The 24262-nt window shown below is 39.1% G+C and overlaps 1 protein-coding gene across 13 annotated transcripts in view; it reads left to right on the plus strand.

Moving 5' to 3' along the window:
- PLAGL1 (PLAG1 like zinc finger 1) overlaps positions 1-24262 on the plus strand; it is a 166570-nt gene that overhangs the window by 110154 nt on the left and 32154 nt on the right. For 5 of the 13 annotated variants that reach the window (XM_008052520.1, XM_021709744.1, XM_008052524.1 and 2 more), the window contains one exon: positions 5737-5776. The exons of the other annotated variants lie outside the window; for them this stretch is intronic. The gene's annotated coding sequence lies outside the window, so the exon portion shown is untranslated. The remainder of the gene's footprint in view (positions 1-5736; positions 5777-24262) is intronic. 13 annotated transcript variants of the gene reach the window in all.

A 24262-nucleotide genomic window follows, 5' to 3' on the forward strand; every position in this document is an offset into this window, starting at 1 on the left:
TCCACTCACCTCAGCCTCCCAAAGGCACGGGATTATAGGCTGAGCCACCAAGCCCGGCCAAAGTCTTATCTTTAACTGGAATCTCCTCATTCCCCTTCAGTTCTTGAAAACTGGATCACTCTTTTCTGAACTCATCTCTTTTTTGAAATACCTTGTCAGATGAAACCAATAATAACCAATAAACCCTGCAAATGTTTAGTTTTCTTACCTCTTCCCCTAGAGCTACAAGTTCTTTGGGCAGGAGATCAACCTCTCAAGGTATCAAGAGGCATATGTTTTACCTAATATGTTGCTGATGTATAAAATACATCTCCATCTTTCTGGCCCTTAAGATTGGTTTTCTCACTGCTTGCTGACCACTAAGCCAACGTTGTATATTTTAGATTTTTGCTAAAACAACATCCTGCTTCTGGTAACAGCTTCTTTATATGACCAAGGCGGGCTAATGATATGCTGTGCTAACAAGCCATCCCCAAACCTCAATGGCTTCATTCAAAAACAGTTTAATTTTTGTTCATATTAAATGTACAAGGTGGACGTGTTGGGGTGGGAGGGAGGCATAACTATACGGGGGATAGAGTTCAAACCAGAATATAAGTAGACAGACCTTCACCATACATCTAAATATTTTAAAATTATGACTTAAGCTCACCAGCTAAGTCTAAAATATAAATTATGTTTCCTTACCAAGTTTACCTCCTATAACCTGGAAAACCGTGTTTGAATTTAGAGCTCTTGAGGTTTGGGCCTGTAGCACATGGCACTTTAGGGCAAGCTGGACCCAGACTCTGGCCCATCTTCTCTTCCCTTCCTGTTCCAGGTCTCGTTCTGCACCAGGAGGGGCACACATTGAGCTATGTTCACATCCCCTGCAAATAGCCACCCCTTGGCCACTCTGCATATAGCAGTGGCACAGTGTGCTCTCAAAAACATAAGTCTGGGAAAGAGCCTGTAAATTCTTGGCAGCAGGCTTGAAAGCTGTTTGGATAAAGAGTTCTGTGGTTCTGGGAGCCTGGATCATAGTCTAGAAGAGGGAATCTGGACCTGAGTGGGCACATCCCCTTTAGACCTTTGGACTCCTCACTCTGGAGGAATGGGTGCCACTAGAGAAGAGCCATAACAGAGCATGAATCCTAAGGCAGGACCCCTCCCGCCATCCAAGTTTAAGGACAGTACTAAGCCAGCTCAGTGTCTGTGTGCTTAAAAAACCAGGAGGATCTGGGGTTAGCACCTAAGTCTATACGACCCCTCGTGCTTACTATTTGGTTTCCAAGGTAGAGCGAGGGAGGGAAGATGCCCTGATCACCAAAATTGCATATTGTGTCTTGACAGTTAAAATTCTCGTTATAAAGTCCCATTAGGATATATGTCAGTCTCTGATGTTTTTGCTCATAGCAAATTTGCATCAATTCTAGGTTTTCTAATCTCATGGAAGTGAAGGGACTATGCCACATCTCTCCAAGTGATGCCTGTATCTTGTCACCATCTAACAGGAAAAACTAAGAAACAATGAGATACAACTATCATAAAGGGCAGGCAGCCTGGTGCCCAGAGTTCAGGTGACCAGAAGTCAAATACTTGTTCTACTAGTTACTAACTGTTATTGGGAAAGGTTTTATTATTTTCCAGCCAAAATTTTCTTGTTTGTACAAAGGGAATAAAACCACATGTTCTCAGGTTGTTGAGACAATTAAGAATTTATACCAAGTGGTCAACACAGAAAATATTCATAGGTAAAGTAATATCCTTTTTTCTCAATTAAAAATAATGAAAATGAGATATTTCAAGGAGTAAGTCTGAGCTTTAATGCAGGAGGATGACATACAGGAGGAAGTAGGGTGGGGTCTGGGAATGATGAAGTCTTTAGTCTAATATCCTGAAAAGAGTGCTTTGGGGAGCCCTGGGCTCTTGCATGTCTTGAAGGGAAGGCATATGTTTTTACTATCTCAACCTGGTAATCTCTCTTGAGCCTCAGTGTCCTGATTTTTAAAATGAGGATAATAATTGTTTTGATGACCTTGATAAGGATCCTTTGATAGAGTAGTAGAGATAAGAGCCCAGGGAATGGGCTGGAAAGTGAGTAGGAAGGAGGTGAGAAAATGGGGATTATCTATGCTTCCAATTCTTTTCAGAAGTTTGAGAAAGGGTGGGAATATAGTGGGAGCTGGAAGTCAATGAAGGTTTTTTTTTTTGAAAGTTGGGAAATATCACAGCAGAGGTGTATGTTGACCACAAGATAATGTAGAGGAAATTTTGAATCAAGAGGTAGAATTGGCTTCTGGTTCTAGGAAAGATGCGTTCTCCAGTAGGTATAGAGAAGTTTGTAGGTATAGATACAAACCCACAAACCTTTGGAAAGATAGGATGCCTGATCCAATCAATAGTTTTTATTTTCTCAGGGAAGCTTGAAGTGAGATGTTGACAGATGTATATACAAGTATTGAGAGTGAGGAGGGGAACTGGAAGATAAGAGAGAAGTTGTGAAATGACCCAAGAGTAGAGAAATGTTGCAGTTGTTGGGCAGTCTCTAGGACTTAATGAGTTTGAGTTGACAGACTTAGAGTATGGGTATGTTTTTATGTACATGCATGTGTATATGCATACATGTAAAGAGAGAGAGAGTGATTGATTTGAGGAATTGACCCAGATGATTGTGGATGCTGAGAAGTCCCACAATTTTCTGTCTGCAAACCGGAGACTCAGGAAAGCTGTTGGCATAATTCCGGTCAAAGTCCAAAGGCCTGAGAACCAAGGTAGCCAGTGTGTAAATCCCAGTCCAAGGGCAGGAGAAGACTAATGTCCCAGCTCAGGCAGACAGGCAGGCAGGGAAAAAAGGAGACAAATTTTTCCCTCTTCTGCCTTTTTGTTCTATCCAGGCCCTCAATGGATTGGATGATGACACTCATATTGGGAAGGGCCATCTCATTTACTTTCCTGAGCCTACCAATTCGAATGCTGATTTCATCCAGACACACCTTCATGGACACACTCAGAAATAATGTTTACTCTGGGCACCTGTGGCACAGTCAAAGTGATACAAAGAATTAACCATCATGTCACACTCCTCAGCTGTGAGAATCCATCTCTGAATCCTCCCTCCATTTCTTCTACAATAGTTTTCCATTATAGTGTTTCTGTGCAAAAAAAGTTTCTCAATTTTTAGGTTATATGTATGGAAAAAACTTGACAGATAAAATAGAAAGCTTTTTCTAAATAAAGAGTATGCTTTTAGAGATTATGAGAAACAAGTCTTGTGAAATTGAAAGGGGACATTGGATATGTGTCTCCCTGAGAGAAGGATCGGCGATAAACGCAGCTCATGAAGGAATTCTGGTTTTTCTTCATTCTTAGAGCCCTGAAATCCATTTTGTCCCATTTTTTTACAGATGGGACTTTCAAAGAAAATTTAGTTTGCCATCTGTCTTATATTTATTCAAGAAAACCAGAGCACTGCGTTTTCTTGAAACAATAAGATTTATAAAATTCTTAACTCTGGGAACCATTGAAAGGGGAGCTGTGTCCAGTGTCCCCTGAGTCCATCCTACTGACCCAGCCCTGGATGGCTGGCTTCTTGGTGAGAAAGGGTGAGCATGCACCATGCAGTCGTGTCTGAAATGGAGGAGAAGTTCTCCTGTATCCCCGTCCTCCACTTTCCCACATTTAAGAAAGTGTGAGTCTTGAATCCCTAGAGGGAGATTATAACGTTTAGTTAATACTGAATTCTAGACATTGCATAAAATGTAAGCGTTTTAAAGTTTTTAATATGTTTAGAAGTTAATGAGGTAATGAATTCCCTTCCTCCAAAGTCAAGAAAAACAGTATGGGGCTTCACTAGAAGAGGAACTTCAGGGCTCCATTTCCCTAGTTCCTATGTATAACTCGGTTATATGCACATCAAACCATGCTAATAATGCATTCCTCTTCCCTGGCTGCCTCTTGAACTTAGATCATCCAGGAGACGTCTGTAAAATTAGCACTGTAAAGAAAGCCTAGCCAGAGTATTTGGGACAGCATATCAATGGCTTTATTGAGTATTTGTGCCTTTTAAGCACTGCTGTCACAGCTATGCAGAAATGTGCTATGTAGTTTCATAGAAAAAATATCTACAATCTTCAGTAATAATGCCATATTATTAAGCTAATAAACCTACAGAAAGTTTGTCACAATAGGTGTCTACTAAATTGTTATAACCTGAACATTAACTTTGGAGTTTTAGATGTCTCTATTGGCTAAAAAGCCTAATTTTGAAGCTTTTATCTGTTCAGAAATTTCAGATCTCCCATCATCATCTTTGCTCAATTGCAGACATTTTTTTCAAGCACAATCATGGCTATGAATAACCCACCGCCTGACAATCACCAGGGAATGTTGAGCATTAGCTGTTCAGGGCTGCCGAACAGTTTGTTGCTGGAATATGAAAAATTTCCTGTTCTCCCACCTTTGTTTTTGGCAATTTCTCATCATTAGTGTTTGAATAAAATACAACTTCCTTTTTACAAATCACTGTTTTGGACATTTTTATTATTTAATTCCTATATATTAAGGTGACATTTGCTAATAATCGGATGATTCGTTTGTCATAGCAATGAATGGTGACACAAAATGTCTTGATTTCATCATCTTAAGTGCTGAGTCTGGTTCCAGGTCCAGGATCTGCCACTCACTGGTTGTGTGAACTTAGGCAACTTATTAAACCTCTTGGTTCCTCTCAGTTTCCTTATGAGCTGAACAGGAATAATAATGGCACAGATATCAGAGAGTTGTTATGAGGATTAAATTAGATCATATGTATAAATACCTAAATTGTCCCAGGGTAAGCATTCAAAAGTTATGGAATCTATGAGTTCAGACAACACCTTTAGCTATCTTACTTTTTACCTTCTGGTTTTTGAAGTGAGTGGTCTATGCTGTTCTAACAATGAGGAAAAAACCTCTCTCCAATTTGTTCCTTAAACCAAAACTTACTCTTTGATGTAGAAAAAGAGACTTATTCAAGCTTTGACATATAACTAGGTGGTAGTTCTTATGGACAGTGAGTAAAATACATACATTTTATAAATGGATATTGTTATTTTAGTGTTAAAAATAGATATGCAGGGGATTGCAGAAAGAAGGAGGTGGTATGTGTTTAATAAAAGCGCTGTGGACCGAGCACTGTGGCTCACGCCTGTCATCCCAGCACTTTAGGGGGCCGAGGTGAGAGGATTGCTTGAGCCCAGCCTGGGCAATATAACAAGACATTGTCGCTACAAAAAAATAGAAAAAATACTAGCCAGGCAGGAGGAACATATGAGCCCAGGAGGCCAAGGCTGCAGTGAGCCATAATTGTGCCACTGTACTCCAGCCTGGATGACAGAATGAGACCCTGATTGAAAAACAATAAAAATTTTTAAAATGGCAGCATGAGAGATCCGTGTGATGATAAAACTGTTTGGTATCTTGACTTTGGAGCTGGATATGTGAGCCTGAACATGTGATAAAATTGTATAGACCTAGCAGCATATACACACACAAGTACAATTAAACTGGGGAAATCTCAATAGACTAGTGAATCGTATTAATATAAATATACTGGTTGTGATATTGCACTGTTGCTTTGTGAAATGTTACTATTGTGGGAGACAGAGTAAAGGCTCTCTTAAATCTGTGAATGCACCTCCAGTGATCTCAAAATTATAGTTAAGAAATGAACGTGCAACTATGATATAAAACTAATAATAATTCTTTTTCTTTCAGATTGTTCCTGCCTCGTTCATTAACATAGTGATTGGCTTTTGTAAGTTGATATTTCCATTCTGTTCCCCTCCTTCCCTCAATACTTTGTCTTCTCTAACAATATGAGAGTACTTTATTAGAGCTCTAAGAGAAAAGCTTTTTTGTTATTTGGTTCTTATATTATTTTAAAGTCTGTTTCACTTTTTCTGATACTACAGTTCTTTTGATAGTAGCTTCAAGTACACATCTTGGGCGGGGGCATCATTTCTTTGGAGTGACATTCTATCAGAGTTAGGATTTGTGGGAACAAAGGGCGGTCTGCCAAACGGAGGTTGTGTTTGCATGCATCCTGTTGGAATTATAGTCTTCATCCAAAGCATCTTTGTGGCATCTTTGTTTTTAAATCATATATATAGTATCATTTTGATGGAGAAGAATTGAAATATACCTAAACTAACTCTGAAGATTTGAGAACTATCATTGTCTGAAGATGACTTTGTTTTTCATCTTGTTAGCAACTGAGAATATCGATACAAAGTAACATAATGGAGACTTGCATTTTCTGACAGTCTCTAATTCAATATCTTGACTCTTGTTCTAGCAGGTTCTGTTTCACCTGTTTGAGACTACCAGGAAGACACACACCTCTACTACAGTCTTCCCCATAGTATTTGCCTTGGCATACTCATTTCTAGGGATGTTAACTGATATTATATGAACAAAGGGCCTCTTTTGGTCATGGGGGAGAAAACTGAGTCAAAGTTAAATTAGACCTGTTTATTTCCACAGATTTTAGTCTGTGGTGTTTTTCAAACATATTTCACCTCGCAACCCCTATCCCATTAAATATTGCATGGATGTATATATGGAACATTTTTAAAGGAAATACACATTGCTTTAAATTTTAGAAAATTGATAGTAACAACAAGGTCAGTTGTACATTTTTCAGAAAGATATCAAAAGAAAATAAGGACATTTGAACAGAAGTAATAGCATAAAAGGACTGCTGGGCTAGCTTAAAAGAGCTGATGTAGAGTTAAGCCTAAATAATTACTATAAATTAGTTTAAAAACAACATACAATTTTAAAATCTGGAAACTAAAAGCACAGTACTGTTCTTTATTCCTTGAAGATTCAGCTCCTGGCTCACCATCCTATCCAAGACTAATGTGTCCCAATTCTTGGTGATTTTGAAACTACACAGAGTCCTTCCAATATCCTGGCTTTTCAGTTCCTTGATGTCCTCTCCTTTGATGATCTTGTCCTCCAAATCCAAACTACTTCGACTGTTTCCTCCCTTGGTCATATTGTGGACCTGGTTCTTATTAGTAACTGTTTTTGCTCTGTGATCTTGAGTTCCAGCATCTCCACGAGTTGCCCCACTTTGACAAGTTTTAAACTCCACCTAGATGTACCACTTGTAAAAGTGCACCACCCTTCCCGCATATCTCACATCTTCCTTACTCAACGTAAATAGCCTGCCCTGTCACTAAAATCTCTCTTATCCTTTCCTGTTGCTTTGTTGTACTTAGCTGTCTATATCCCACTGCCTTGGAGTCTGCTGATACAATGCCTGCAGTAGTCCAGCTGTACAAAATTGGTGAGAAATACCCAGCCATGCTCACTGGTCTCACTTAAACTATTTGATTGCTATCCTGAATTTGGCTCCTAATGTTTTCTGGTAGTTTGGGCAATTAATTCCTAGGAAAATATTTGAAACATCTTTCTCTCTAACTTTCTAGATCCTCTTCCCCTATTCTCCGCCCCCTTTTTTTTAAGTTGGAGTCTCACTCATCACCCAGGCTGGATTGCAGTAGTATGCTCATGGCCACCCCAGCATTGATTTGCTGGGCTCAGACGATCCTTCCGCCTCAGCCTTCCAAGGAGCTGGAACTACTGGGGCACGCTACCATGCCTGGATAATTTTTTTTTGTAATTGTAGAGATGAGATTTCGCCAAGTTGCCCAGGCTGTTCTCAAACCCGTGGGCTCAGGCAAGCCCCTCATGTCAGCCTCCCAATATTCTCCCTTTCAACTGGCTACTCTGTTTTCTTTTTCACAAAGAACGTAGAGCTACCTGAAAGAGAACTGCTGTGGGCTCCCATTACCACATCTGCCCATCCACCTGCCCCGTACCTGCATTCTACCTTATTTTCTTACTTCTTGGATAAGCTGTCTATATCCATCCTGAAACCACCCTTGTGCTTGGATTCTTAGATCCCATCCCCTCTCCCCTGCCCAAGGATATGGCTTCCATAGTTATCCCTTCTCGCCTCTGCATTATGAATTCCTCCACTTTTGCCTAAAAAGTGGTTGGGGCCGGACTCAGTGGCTCAACCTGTAATCCTGCACTTTGGGAGGCCGAGGTGAGTGAATAGCCTGAGCCCACGGGTTCGAGACCTGCCTGGGCAACTTGGCGAGACCTCATCTCTACAATAAATCAAAAAAATTAGCCAGGCATGGTAGTGCGTGCCTGTAGTTCTGGCTACTTGAAAGGCTGAGGCGGAAGGGTCGCCAGAGCCCAGCAGGTTGAGGCTGCAGTGGCCAGGAGTGGCCACTGCATTCCTGTCTGGGTGACAGAGTGAGACTCCAACTCAAAAAAAAAAAAAAGTGGTTGAGTGCCCATTCCCCTCTAGTTACCATTTCATATAATTGTCTGGCTTCCTATGGTACAGTTTCTCAGTATTTCTCTCCATTCTGTCTTGATTCCATTTTAGTTAGACTTTGGTTCCCACCATCCAAACAAACTCACTACTGTCACCAGTGACCTCCATATTGCAAATCTAACAGTTCTTAGTCCTCATCATACTTGACCTGTCGGAAATACTGACCCCATTGATCATGCTGCTCTGTGAAGCGCTCTCTTCCCTCATCCTCTGAGTCTCTACAATTTCTAAGCTACCTCCCTGTTACCTGACCACTCTTTTTTTTTTTTTGAGTTGGAGTCTCACTCTGTCACCGAGGCTGGAGTGCAGTGGCATGCTTACAGCCACCGCAGCCTTGACCTGCTGGGCTCAGGTGATCCTTTCTCCTCAGCCTTCCAAGTAACTGGAACTACAGCCACCCGCCACCATGCCCGGCTAATTTTTGTGATTTATTGTAGAGACAAGGTCTCACCAAGTTGCCCAGGCTGGTCTCAAACCCCGAGGCTCAGGCAGTCCTCTTGCCTCGGCCTCCCAAAGTGCTGGGAGGCTCCCAAACCTGTAATCATGGGTTGAGCCACTGCGCCCGGCCCCATGACCACTCTTAACTGTCTCTTGTAAATACCTCCTCATTGCTCTGACCCCAAACACTGAGTGTCCTAGGGCACAGTTTCTGCACTTTTCCTCTGTCTACACTCATCCCCTAGCTGCTGTCATTCATTTTCATGGCCTTAAATATATAGATATGCTTGCAGAAAACACAAATTATCTCCAGTGTGAACCTCCCATCTGAACTCTAGATTCAGATATCCAACTGCGAGATGTCTGACAGGCATATCCAACCTAACATGTCTGCAGCTAAGCTCCTGAGCTCGCTATTCCCAACCAGACTTCCTTCTTCTTTAGTCTTCCTCATCTCAGTAAATAGCAACTGTTCTTCCAGTTGCTTGGGCCAGACGCCTTGGCACCATCCTCATCTCTGCTCTTTCACCCGCTACACATTCAGCTGTCAGGAGATACTGCCAGCTCCGCCTTACATATATCTAAAAGGTGACAGGTTTTCCCCACCTCTTCTGCTACCACACTGGTGTAAGCCTTTGTCATCTTTTTATTGCAGTAGCCTTCTAACTGGTCTCCCTGCTTTTATGCTTTCTCCCTTAGTTTTCACTCTCTAAACAACAGTCACTTAAATTATTTAAAAACTTTAAGTCTGATCATGTTACTTTTCTGCTCCAGTGTCTCCAGTGCCTCTCATCTCACTTACAGAGGCTTATCAGCTCTATGTGATATGGGCCCTGTTACCTCTGGTCTAATCTTTTGCTGTTCCCCTTCACTCACTGCTTAACCATTCCAATTTTCTTGTTTCCACGTCAGGGTTTTGCAGTTACCATTCCCGCAAATAGCCACATGACTTGCATTCTTACCTCCCTCAGAGCTTTGTTAAATTGTCATCTTCTCACCCATGCCTTCTCTGACAGCCTATTTTAAGTTGCACTGTTTTCCGCTACCTCGCTTTCCTAGAACTTCCTGTCTCTTCATTACTTTGTTTTCCTAATCACCATCTGATATATATTTTACTTGTTTGTATCTATTTATTACAAAGATAAGCTCCACAAGGTTAGGAGTTTTTGTGTGTTTTGTTCACACTGGTGAATCCCCAGCACCTAGAACAATGCCAGGAAAACGGCCACTCAACAAAATGAAAAAAAAAAAAAGTTAAAGCGACAAATTTTATTACAGTATGGGTTCTGAATTTCAATGTATATTCCACAAAATGGGAAAGTGGGAGGGGGAAAAGAGATTGTGCAGTAGTTACTGACTTTTGCTTAATACACCCTTCTCTTCTTACTACCTTATCATAGAAATGGGTCAGTGACTCTAACTGGGGAAATTTCTTTGTAAATATAAAGCACTAATGCAAATATAAAGGATTGGAATTTCATACTCAGAGGACTTCCACTTCCGGCCCAGCTGTAATAACCAGAATCTAATTTACTCTTCTGCCCGAAATAGTGGGAAAAAAAAAAAACCCATAAAGTATATGAAACATAGGTGTTCAGACATCAGAAAACAAGACAATGAACCCTGATAGAAGGAAAACAAATTATTTGCCCCAGGCTGCAGTAGAAGATGGAAGCCAAACATAGCTCATCCTGGGTTGAGATGGTAGAGTCAAGAATTCTGAGGGGCTGAGGCAGCTAGAATTTGAAGGACATTGTAGCAGACAAGAGAGAGTTATAAAGAGAGTGAACTCCAGAGATCTTCACATCTTCAGAGGGTTCCCCTGGAGTCTTCATCTGAGCTTCACTCTAACCCTAACGCTAACCCCAACCCCAACCCCAGCCCTAACCTATTAGTGCATGCATGTAAGAGAACTGAGGAAAGAGCCACAGGAAAGTACTCAGTAGTGAGGCTGTAATCCTGCCTAAAAACTCTTAAAAGTATACCATTAAAGATAGGTCATAAAACTTTTTTTTTTACAAAAATGGGCCAGATAGAAAATATTGTAATTTGTGGGTCATGTAGTGTCTGTTATAATTACTCAGTTCTGCCATTATAGTGTGAACACAGCCATAGACAATATGTAAGTGAATATATTTACATATGTTGGAATGTATTCCAGTAAAATTTTATTTCTAGAAATAGTGTGAGGCTGAGTCCAGCGACTCACATCTGTAATCCCAGCATTTTGAAAGCCTGAGGTGGGAGGATTGCTTGAGCCTGGGAGTTTGAGACCAGTCTGGGCAACATAGCAAGACCTCATCTCCACAAAAAAATCAAAAAATTAGCTGGGCATGGTAGTGTGCACCTATAGTCCCAACTACTCAAGACACTGAGGCAGAATTATTGCTTGAGCCCAGGAGTTTGAGGCTGTGGTGAGCCATGATAATACTGTTGCATTCCAGCCTGGGTGAAAGAGTGAAACTGACACCCCCCCCAAAAAAAAGGGGGGGGGCAGATTTGGCCTGTGGGCTGTAGCTTGCAGACTCTTGATTTAAAGGACCAAATTGTTTCTGGTAGCTTAACTGCATCCCAGAACAAAGCTCAAGAATATTTAAAGAAAAAACAAATTATCAAGCTTCCAGTAAAGTAAAACATGCAATGTCTAGCATTCAGTCAAAATTTACCAGATATGCAAAGAAGTAGGAAAATTCAATAGTGAAGAGAAAAATCATTCAATAGAAACAGACCCAGAAGTGACACATTTAATAAATGGAGATATTAAAGTAAATTTAATAAAAAACAAACAGATTAAATAAGTATTTTAAACTCTTGTTATAATTATGTCCCTTATGCTGAAGATGGTAGAGGAAAGCATAAACTTGTTAATAAATATGGAGCCTCAGCCATTACCTTGCTAAGCTATGGTGTCACCATGTGCTCTTTGAAATATGGCCGGGCCATGTCTTCTGGCTTTAACCCCTTCCCCTACCTTGGGGAGGTGAATTTCCTCTTTCTTTCTCTCTAATTTACTTTCTATATTTTCTAATCTAAAAAAACATAGAGACTCTAAAATGACCCAAGTTGAACTTCTAGACTGCTAGGGATGATGCAAACATCTGAGATGAAAAATACACTGGAGGCCAGGCATGGTGGCACACGCCTATAATCCCAGCACTTCGGAAGGCCTAGATAAGAGCATTGCCTGAGCCCATGGATTTGAGACCAAACTAGGCAACTTGGCGAGACTTCATCTCTACAATAAATCAAAAAATTAGCTGGGAATGGTGGCACATGCCTATAATTTCAGCTCCTTGAAAGGCTGAGGGGGTGGGAGTGCCTGAGCCCAGCAGGTCAAGGCTGTGGGTAGGATTAATGGAAGACTAGATATCACAGAAAGAAACATTTTGTAAACTTCAGACATAACAATTAAAATTATACAAAATGAAACACAAAAAGGAAAAAGCTAGAAAAAATGAATAGAGCATCAGTGAGTTGTGGGACAACTTCAGATAGCCAAATATGTATGTTATGGGAGTCTTCAAAGGAGAGAAGGGAAGAAAAAAATATTTGAAGAAATAATGTCTGAAAACTAGCCAAATTTGATGAAAACAATAAACCCACAAATCTAAGAAGTTCGATGAATACCAACTGAATACAAAAACACAAAGAAAGCTTTACAAAGACACACCATAATCAAATAATTTAAAACAAGTAATAAAGAAAGAGATTTTTAAGGCAGAGATAAAAGACACGATACATTTAAAGGAACAAAGATAAGAATAACAGCAGACTTCTCATCAGAAGGAATGTAAGACAGTAGAGCAACATCTTCAAAGTACTGAAAACTAAAACTATTAACCTAGAAACTATAGCTGTGAAAATATATTTCAAAAAGGTGAAATAAAGACTTTTTTAGACATACAAAAACTAAAAGAATCCATCACCAGTAGACCCATAGTATAAGACATGTTAAAGAAGTCCTTAAGGAAGAAGGAAAATAATGCCAGATAGCAGTAAAGAGCACCAGAAATGGCAACCACCTGGATAAATACATAATTTTCATCACTATTATTATTTAATCTTTCTGAAAAGATAGTTTATTACTGAAACAAAAATAATTAGTATGGGATTTATAATATGTAAAAGTAAAAGGTATAACAATAGTACAAGGGTCAGGAGAAGAAAAATAGAAAATATCATAAAGTTTTAGTATACATGAAGTGATATCCCTCAAAAATACACCATGGTAAGTTGAAGAAACAACTATAAACTCTAAAGCAGCTACTAAGATATCAAAACAGTTATAAACCAAAAGAGATAAGATTTAATCAGAAAAAAATTCAGTCAATTCAAAAGGCAGAAAAAGAAAAAAGAACAGTTGAAACAATTAGAAAACAAATAGCAAGGTGGTACATTTCATCCTAACCATTTCAGTAAACATTTTCAGTATATAGGGTCTAAATACTATAATTAGGCAAAAAATGTCAGATTAGATTTAAAAAACAAAACACAAAACCCCACAAGAACTAACTATATGCTGCCTCCAAAACGTGCACTTCATATATTAAGACACAAACAGTTTACAAGCTAAAGGACGAAAAATAATATATCATTTTAGCACTAACTGAAAAAACTACAAGAGCTATATTCATACTAGATAAAGTAGAAATTAGAACAAAGAATATTACCTGGGGTAAAGAGGTTTATTTTATGATAAAGTGGTAAGGGGGCATAATCTTTAATGTCTATGTACCTAGGAAAAGAACTTCAACATACACAAGACGATATGGACAAATTTCATCAAGTACATAGAAAATAAAGATATGGAAGTCTTGAACAGCACTATCATCACCTTGACTTAATTGACATTTATAGAACACTCTACCCCACAACAGCATACTGCACATTTTTTTCAAGTATACTCAGAACATTTTTCAAGATAGATCATAGTCTGGGTAAAAAGCTAAGTCAATTAAATTAAAAGGATTTAAATCTTACAAAGAATGTTTGCTGACCATAATGAAATTGAATGAGAAGAGAAAGTATCTGGAAAAATATCTTGTAACTGAACATCATACTTCCAAATAACCCAGAAACACATTCTGAGCCATTAAAAACTTCTTAACAAATTCAAAAGAACATAACTCATACAAAATACATTCTCAGTCAATAGCAGAAAAATGGCTGGAAATTTTCCCAATATTTTGAAACTAAACAACACACTTCTAAATAACTCATGGATCAAAGAAGAATCTCAAGAAAAGTTATAATTTAAGTTAACTGAAAATGAAAATTCACTTTATCGAAGTGTGTGGGATACAACTAAAACAGTGCTTAGAGGGAAATTTGTAGCATTAAGTGCATATATTATAAAAGAAAAAGATCTAAAATCAATAACCTCAATTTTCACCTCAGGAAACTATAAAAAGAAGAAAAAACCTAAGGCAAGCAGAATAAAGTAAATAATGAAAATTAGAGTCAAAGTCAGCAAAACTGAAAACAGAAAAACAATGGAGAAAATCAAAATGAAAATCTGCTTCTTTAAAATGATAAACCTCTAGGCCAGCAAGCCAAGAAAAAGGGAATATACAAATTGCCATTATTAGGAATGAAAGAAGGGTTATCCTATGGATAATATAGGATTAATAAGAGAATACTACAAATAACCTTTTGCCTACGAATTGGATAAATTAGATGAAACGGACTGATTTCTTGAAATAAAATATACATACAAACTACCAAAACTCGCTCAAGGAGAAATAGATAACCTGGATAGTCCTACAATCTATTAAAGAAATTGAATTGATAATAAAACACTTTCCAGAAAAGAAAACAGCAGATCCAGATGGTTGTACTGGTGAATTCTACCAAATAACCAATGGGATAAAAAATCGGTCATCACTAAAAGGAAAGGAACTATCAAGCCATGAAAAGACTTGGAAGAGACTTAAATGTAGATATTGCTAAGTGAAAGAAGCCAATCATACTATATGATTCCAATTATATGATATTCTAGAAATGGCAAAACTATTTAGGCAGTATAAAGATCTGTGGTTGGCCTGGGTTAGTGGGGAAATGAGGGATGAACACAGAGAATTTGGGGGCAGCAAAATTTCATTGTATGATACTGTAATGATGGATACCTGTTATTTTAAATTTGTCCATACCTGTAGAATGTACAACACCAAGAATGACCCTAATGTTAACTGTGGACTCTGGGTGATCATGCTGTGTCAGTGTGGGTTCATTAATTGTAACAAATGTACCATTCTAGTGGGGATTGTTGATAATGGAGGAGGCTATGCATGTATGGGGACAGGGGGATATGGGAAATCCCTGTACTTGAGGCTCGATTGTGCTGTGAACCTAAAAGTTCTCTGAAAAGTAGTCTTGTTTGTTTGCTTTGAGTCAGAGTCTCACTCTGTCATCCAGACTGGAGTGCAGTGTCATGCTCACAGCCACTGCAGCCTCCACCTGCTGGGCTCAGGCGCTCTTTCCGCCTCAGCCTTCCAAGTAGCTGGAACTACAGGCACCTGCCACCACGCCCAGCTAATTTTTTTCATTTATTGTAGAGATGAGGTCTCACCAAGTTGCCTAGGCTGGTCTCGAAATCCCTGGGCTCAGTCAATCCTTTCACCTCGGCCTCCCAAAGTGCTGGGTTTACAGATTTGAGCCACTGCGCCCAACCTAAAAAGTAGTCTATTTTTAAAAATCAAAAGGGAAGTTTGGAAGTATTTTGAACTGAATGAAAATTAAAACATGTTTTCAAATGACTAAGACACAACTTTAGTAGTGCTTAGAAGGAAATGTGTAACACTACATGACTATATTAGAACAGTCTTAAATTAATGATTAAGAAGGGATTGTGACAGTTGTCTTCAAATATCTGACTGTCTTTCATTAAACATGTTTATTTTGTGTTGTTAGAGAAGACAGAAGTAGAGATGATTTTTAAAAAGGCAACTGATCTTTTTATAGGGAAGATGTACTTCACCGGCTGTGGGTTGAATTTTTTAAGTGAGATACATTCCCATAGATAATCTTAAGAGTTCTTTCCAGCTATTAATTTCTGAGGTAAATGATAGTAAAGAAAAAATATTATTTATTTATTTGTTTATTTCTTCTTGAATCAGAGGCTCACTCTGTTGCCCAGGCTGGAGCACAGTGGCATGATCATAGCTCACCACATCCTCAACCTCCTAGGCTCAGATCCTTTCACTTCAGCCATCTGAAAAGCTGGGATACAGTTGTGCACTACTATGCCCAGCTGATTTTTGTGAAATGAGGTCCCACTATGTTGCCCAGACTGGTCTTGAACTCCTGGGCTCCAGCAGTCCTCTCTCCTCAGCCTCCTTGTGCTGGGATTACAGTTGTGAAGCACTGCATGCAGGAAAACAAAAAAACAAAATATATATTAACAGGTTATAGATCAACATGCACATTTAAAAATGATGTGCTATTGAGTAGCACATATATAATATAAAATAGGTAATATAAAAATAAGTAATTTTAAAAGTTGCACATATATAATATAAAATAAGTAATATAAAAATAAGTAATTTTAAAAGTTGCAAAACTGTGGAATTGGAAGGTACCGTAAGTGTTAAGTCAAACAATAGTGATTTTGACCTCCTGCCTCTTCAATATCAACCCCTTGGATGAAATGTTTTAAAAGGGTGGGAGATTCATTTAAATTTGCAAATGAAAAAGCCGTGAAAGAGAACTAAAATCACTGATGGGTATGTTCAGAATTCACACAAAAAACTCAAGCTCAAGGACGACCAGGAATATTCTAGAAGCACTTCTGTTCCAGATAAAAAATTAGATAAATGCCACCTTCTCTCCAAAGCCTTTTCTGGCTCGCCCAGACTTTAGTGGCCTCTGTCTTCCACAGTATTCTGTACACTCTGTACTATGGCATCTATGTGCCACCATCCAATAATAGGGTGTTATGAAAAATGAGACAAGAAGTGAAAAACAAGGTTTGCTGTTACCAGTGGCAGTCTTGTCTTATGCTAGAAAGTTAATCTATTCTCTCTTAGTAATGTGACGGTCAATGAAGATATGTGTTAGTTCTTTGAAAACATTAAAAGCACTACCTGCAGATAACAAATAATCCTGTGTCTGTTTTTCTCTTCAACTCGTAACAGTCTGTGAATTTTTTCCTGCGACCCATGCATTTCTACTTGAAATGGTTAAATGGAAAGAAGTGAAGCTGAATTGTACAGAGAAACCACACTGCTGCTCTATAGCAAGCAAGGATCTTCAATTAGCTTTTTTAAAAAGACACTTCAATTAGTGCTTCTATTTTGTAATGTAGCTTCTTTATCTTTTACAATAGTTTGATCTTGGTTCATTAGTTGGCCCTGTAAAACCCTAGATTTGAGGGGATCATGTACTCTACAGATTGAAGGTTAAATTATATGTTTTTTTCCTTTTAACAAGTTTCACATTGATTTGATTTTTTTTTTTTTTTTTTTTTTTTGAGTTGGAATCTCACTCTGTTGCCCAGGCTAGAGTGTAGTGGCACACTCACAGCCACCCCAGCGTCAACCTGCTGGGCTCCGGCAGTCCTTCTACCTCAGCCTTCCAAGTAGCTAGAACTACAGGCGTGCACTACCATGCCTGGCTTATTTATTTATTTATTTATTTATTTATTTATTGTAGAGGCAAAGTCTCGCCAAGTTGCCCAGGCTGATCTCAAACCAGCGGGCTCAGGCAATCAACTCGCCTCAGCCTCCCTAAGTGCTGGGATTACAGGCGATTTGATTTTCAACATTGATGATGATAACTATTATTGAGCTTTTATTTTATGCCAATACGGTTATAGATGCTTTACACTAGTTATCTAAGTAGATCTTCCACAAACCCCGAAAGAAAGTATTATTGTTCCTCTTTTACAGATGAGGTTCTGAAAATATTGTTAATTGCTTAATTTACAGGCTCATGCTTGTAATCCCAGCACTTTGGGGGAGACCAAAGCAAGAAGATTGCTTGAGCTCAGGTTAGCCCGAGCAACATAGCAAGATCTCGTACCCATAACAAAATATAAAAATTAGCCAGGCATGGTGGTATGCACCAGTAGTCCCAGCTACTCAGGAGGCTGAGTAGGTAGGTTTTCTTGAGCCCAGGAGGTCAAGGCTGTGATGAGCTGTGATAGTGCCACTGCTCTCCAATCTGGGTAACAGAGTGAGACCCTGGCTCAAAAAACAGAAAAATTAAAAAAAATCATAAGATCTAAAATCTGACTCCAGAGTCCCTACTCTTAAGTACTGCCTCGTTGAATAGAAGTAGTACAGTCCATGGGACTTAAAAATTGATTATGATTTAGTATAATTCTGGTAAGGGAACTTCAGTGAATAATTATATCTACAATACATTGTAGCTAGGTATATTGGAAATAGCATGAGATTCAGAGACAGAATACTTGAATTTAGCGTTGTAACTCTGCTAGTTGTTAGTTCTGTAACTTTGGAAGTCAGTTTACCTCTTTTGAGCCTATTATCTCCTCATTCAAAAATAGATTAATGAAACCATGTCTCTTAGGTGGTTGTGACAAGCCAATAGTTTTTTCTAAGTGCTTGGTAAATGCTTTTGAAAGATATATAAATGAGTTGATACATGTATTTGGTCACTTATAGACTTTCTTTAACTGGTAAATTTTCTGAGTGATTTAAAAAAATGATTTGATGGCTCAGCCTGTAATCCTGCGCCTTTGGGAGGCTGAGGTGAGTGGATTGCATAAGCCCGCGGGTTCAAGACCCCCCTGGGCAACTTGGCGAGACCTCATCTCTACAATAAATCAAAAAATTAGCCGGGCATGGTAGTGCGCGCCTGTAGTTCCAGCTACTCGGAAGGCTGAGGCGGAAGGATCGCCGGAGCCCAGCAGGTCGAGGCTGCGGTGGCCGAGAACGGACACTGCCCTCCAGACTGAGCAACAGAGTGAGACTCCAACTCAAAAAAAAAAAAAAGATTTGATTTCTAGAAACTTAGTGAGTTTCCACAAAACCTCTGTTGAATTATAGAATGATGATAACGTATGTATGAGAAAGTTCAACTCCTAAAATTAGGTTTCTTCAACGAGATTCACCGTTTTCAAGAAATAGTTATTTCATAGTACCTGGTAAAGGTATTCTTGATATTTCTGTCTCCATTTTGGAGGAGTAAGAAAACAGGTTGAATGTGTCCCATAGGCCCAAAGTTAGTCAATGCCAGAGTTAGTGTTAATGTTCCTAATTTACTCTTCACACTGCCTTTGTCACGAGCTACCTTTCCTGTGCAGTTTAGAGTTCAATATTTTCTAAGTTCGTTTCTGTCGCAATTTGAAAGTAAAGGAATGTGTTTTCTTTTTGAGGGCTATTCAGCTCTCTATACGAAATAGTGTCTTTGGCAGTCAGAGGTGAAAGCGTGGTGAATGAATGATTCTCGAGGTCTTTGGTGATCCCCCAGGTCAGTACTGAACCTTAAAAAATGGCACATGGGAAGGTTGTGTTCTGCACTGGGGAATGAGTTCTCCATACCTTTCATTCCCATATTGTTTATTTTCTTTTTGGTTTTGGGAATTTGGGAACTTAACCCATCCCATGTTGACTCAGGATTCATGACAGAATGGATTGGAGCACAATAAAGTGAACCCATTTTGTTATTGGCGGCACTCATGAAGGTTGTGTGAAAGAAGTAGTTCAGGATTCAGTGGTGAATTCGGAAACTTTTTCATTATATTTGTTCATGTAGGCAACCAACTAGGAGAACTCATTTTCTTTGATATTCCTTCTCTCTCTCCTCCTCCGTCTAACCCTCCCAACACACACACACACACACACACACACACACAACTTATTCACACACAGACTGTCATTTAGGAGGTGGAATTACCCAGTTTGGGTGATTACCTAGAATCAAAGAAAAAAACTGTTACGTTTCTGTTCACATTTTTGTTTCATGAACAGAATTCATGCGAACTCACTCACTCTTAAAGTTCTGTGACCTTCACTGGAGATCACCCATTAGGGAAACCCTGGAAATCACGGCTCTTAGTTCTCCATGTAGTCGTAGCTTACTGGGTGTTGCCGATCAGCTTTAACACAGCAGTGAGCTAATAAAAGCTACACGGCCCTGTCCCCTGGCTGTTAGCACTATTTGATGGAGAATAAAGTTTCCATATAGTTTGGTATGGTGACATGAAAGAAATTGCCGATTGTTAGTTACGTGAGACCATCACTTGCGGGGTGGTAAGATGGAGGAAGAAAGGGAGAGTGAGAGGGAGAAGTTTATTTATGGAATGTCAGGAGGCCATTGAGGCTCAGCAGGCCCTAGGAGCAGAGGACTTCCCTCAGTGCTTGTTTTCTCCCTCTGACCTTGGATGAACTAGCGAGCAGTATATTATGCCGGGTGATTGTGCTGGTTTGTCATGGTTAGCACTCTGGACTGTCAGTGGAATGTAGGAAACGGATAAATTTGAATTGAACCATGAGGTGGTCTGCTGGGCCCTCTCCTTGTCTCAAGGAAACCTGTCGCTGTTTGTCTGGGCTGGGCCTAATGAAAGCAATGGAGGGAAAGAGAGGTGGGCCTTTGATCTCTTTGTTGCAGCTGCTCCCTGGGAACTCGCTGAAATCAATGCCCTGTTTTCCTGAAGGAATGAATGGCTCTGCCTAACTAGCTTTGTGAAGCCGTGGGGAATTCACTGCCTCTGTTTATTGACAGCTGAAAAGGAGCGCATGGGGTGGAATGGACCTTCTTGTGAAAACCAGGCACAGGGAAAATTAGACCTCAATTTAACACAGAGGAATTGGGAAATTCACCCCAAAGGAGACGGGAGTTTCTCATGCTTACATTAGAATTACTCAAGTTTGGGGCTAGTGTATAATGGACAATGGAGGTTTTGTCACAACTATGTTGTAAGTAGGAATATGGTATGCATAATAAATGACGTTAAGTAGAAGTTGATTCAACATCCTCCTCCTTTTAAATACAGAAGTAGAGAAAGACAAATATTAGCCATGATATAATCAGGAGATTGTTTTATTTTTGCTTTGAGAAGAAAAGAGTGATCATTCAAATACGCATTATTAATATTATATATGCATTTCTAAAATGTGTCTTTCATTCATGTTTCAAAATACCTTCGAACTTGGGATCTAAGTTCCATTCATGCTAGTGATCCATGCCAATCTGGATTATGTGTGTTGCCTGGGAATATTATGATAATACATTTATTTTTTTAAATATATATTCTTGGGATGTTGTAGCTGGAAATTTCTGTCAAATATGAATGAAACTGGCTAATGGACTAAAATAGTGCCTGAAATTACAATAGTTCATACATGTTAAAATGACTGCCTTACTGTTTGGAACACACTACGGAGAAAGCCCAGAGTTTGTCACAAGAAAACATCTCCATGCCTTCTTTCACATCTCCCCTCACTTGCTTGATTTCCCAGAAAGAATTTACGGCTTCTCCCTTTGGTTCGGCAGCCCTTTGTGCACACCTCCATTATAGCACTTAGCACATGGCCCTGCAGCTCTTTATTTAGGTGTATTCTCTTAGCTGGAAGTAAAGCAGCTGTGCTGTGTTCATTTTTCTGTCTCCCAGCCTAGCACAGCTCTTGGCTCAGTAAATGGATGTGGAGTGAATGGTGGTTGACGGCTCACTGTATATTCCTTGGAAAGTAATTACTTATCCAGGTTTCAACTGCAAAGGCTAAATTTTAGGAGTACCTGATTGGTCTGTTGTTACCTGATAGGCGTGATTGCTTTTTAGAATCCTTCCTTTATGGAAAATTATTAAACACTTCTTTACTTTGGCAAGTTTGTCAGGCAGTCCACAGCCTCTAGAAGGCAACAGAAGAAGTACATGGTATTTTCCTTTTTAGACCCAAGCCATTCTCTGTTATTCTTTCCTAAAAATAAACCTCAACATAATGTTTAGATATTTTCATTAAGACGATAAAAAAGTGTTTAATTTAGAATTTCGTAGACTTTCACTTGACCAGATTTAGTGGTTGAGATGAATGAGTCTTCCATTTTACTTGATTTAATTCTATGATACAATATTAAATAATAGCAGAACCCAAAATATCCTTTGACAACTTATTTAACCAGATTTACCACCACAGTGTATTATGAATCTCTTATCAAAGAAATACACCTTCCCTTCTAAGTGAAGAGTAGAAGGAAAGTTTTGATTCTAAAACTGACTACTGTGATTTCATAGAGCCTTAGGACAAACCTAATTTCTGAGCCCTTCTCAAGTTACAACCTACTTCTTAAGCCAGAACTTTAAGTGGAGAATTGTTGTGAACATTCTTTGGGAAAATAACATCTTAAAATCATAATGGAATTTTTTAGAAAACGTGAGGAGTGAAAGTAAATAAGCACACAAGGACAGGAACTGGCTAATATTTTACTCTGTTATTTTGTCACCAAGATTATTTTTAAATAAATCTATTTGGATTTCTGTTTTGATTAAAGGTAGGGACTGGCCAGGTGCAATGGCTCACATCTGTAATCCCATCACTTTGAGAGACTGAGGCGGGAGGATTGCTTGAACCCAGGAGTTCGAGACCAACCTAGGCAACATGCCAAGACCTTGTCTCTACAGAATTCAAAGAAATTAGCCAGGAGTGCTGGTGTGCACCTGTAGTTCCAGCCACTCGACAGGCTGAGGTGGATCACTGGGCCCAGGAGGTTGAGGCTGCGGTAGCAGTCATTGTGCCACCTCACTGCAGCCTGGGCAACAGAGTGAGTCCCCAACTAAAAAAAAAAAAAAAAAAAAAGGTAGGGATGAAGTTGAAAATCAAGGTTGACAGATTTTGTGAGTTGTGGTAGGAATCATGTTGAGGAATGGGTGTTGTGTGGGTTGTAGAAATGTGGTAGACTCAGCAGACTGCAATTTTGCTGAGATTTGAAATTCCTTATGAAACAGGAAAATCACCATGGCTTTGATCACTGGTAGACTCTTACTGTCCTAAGTATTAACTTATAGATAAGGCATTAAGCATAGCACTTAGGTTTTATAGCTTGGCTGCTCAGTCCTCCCAGTTTCTGGAAGTAATTTCGTGTGACATAATACCAAAGTAGGGAGGGGTAGAAGGGTGGAGGGAAAAGTAGGGAATCAAACTGCATGTTCCATGGGATGCTTCAGATTTCAGTGGTGAGGGACATTTTTGTCTATATTGATTTTTTTAAAAAAGAACTACAGACAAGCCAGAGAAGTAACTGCAGTTAAAAATTGTGTTCTTGCTATGTTTATAAAATTATTTAACTTCAACTATGTGATCCTCTGTAAAAGAGCTGTTTTCTTCAGGTTGAAAGACTTCTGTGATATCCAAGAAGAATAATTTCAGGGTAATGTAAGAGTCAAACCCTCTAAACAGACTTGGGAATCGACATATATTAGATCTCTGTGTTTGCCTGTGTGTTAATCTACATAAGCAAACCTCCTAGTAGAAAAACACCAGATACTTCCCTCTTAGCTGCCCATCCACCCAGACTGACTAAATAAAGCAGCCCTGATAAAGGCTTATCTAGTCATTAAAACAAGGCAGCCTTCTTCCCCACTAGATTTAATTGCAAGAAAGGCTATTCTGAAATATGGAATTACTTAAAATTAAATAATATGTAAGTTGTGTGTAAGACCAGATGTTACTATTATAAAGATCATGCTTAAAACTAGATACCTAATCATCCATAATTAATCATTATTATATCAATGAGGCTGTTAAAGTACTTAGTGTGTTTTCAGTAGTATAAATGTTTACTTTGTAACATTAAATATTATCTCCTTTAGTGAGACATTTTCAGCAAGGAAAGAAATCAACTCAAGAGGCAAAACCCCAACTCAGCCCATACCTAAGTGATTATACCTCTAACATTAGTAGGATTCAAATTAATAAGGTTTTACTATTAAAAAAAAAAAACCACCACAATAACAGCCTTTTTCATCAGTGTATAAATGTGAGTGATCCAGAGAAAGGTATTAGTTAATGTTGGAGCTCAAGTATTCATCCAATTGGGTTGGACTGCTAGTCAGTAATGAATTTATATCTGTGAAAGTGAGGGTTGATGGGTTTGAGTCATTGCTGATCTTTTTTCTATCTTCATTCTTTTCATGGAAAACTATATTTACATCTTTTTCAGTCTTTCAAAACGTCACCAGCCTGGGCGCGGTGTCTCACACCTGTAATTCCAGCACTTTGAGAGGCCAAGGTGGGAGGACTGCTTGAGCCCAGGAACCTGAGACTAGCCTGGGCAACATAGTGAGACCGTCTCTACAAAAAATCAAAAAATTAGCTGGGCATGGTGGCTTGCCCCTGTAGTCCCAGCTACTCTGGAGGCTGAGGCAGAAAGATCACCTGAGCCAAGGAAGTCGAGGCTGCAGTGAGCCATGATGGCACCCATGTACTCCAGCCTGGGTGACAGAGTGAGACCCCAACTAAAAAAAAAAAAAAAAAAAAAAAAAAA

The sequence above is a fragment of the Carlito syrichta genome, unplaced genomic scaffold (assembly GCF_000164805.1).
Source record: "Carlito syrichta isolate Samal-C Ts95f unplaced genomic scaffold, Tarsius_syrichta-2.0.1 Scaffold279568, whole genome shotgun sequence".
NCBI lineage: Eukaryota > Metazoa > Chordata > Mammalia > Primates > Tarsiidae > Carlito > Carlito syrichta.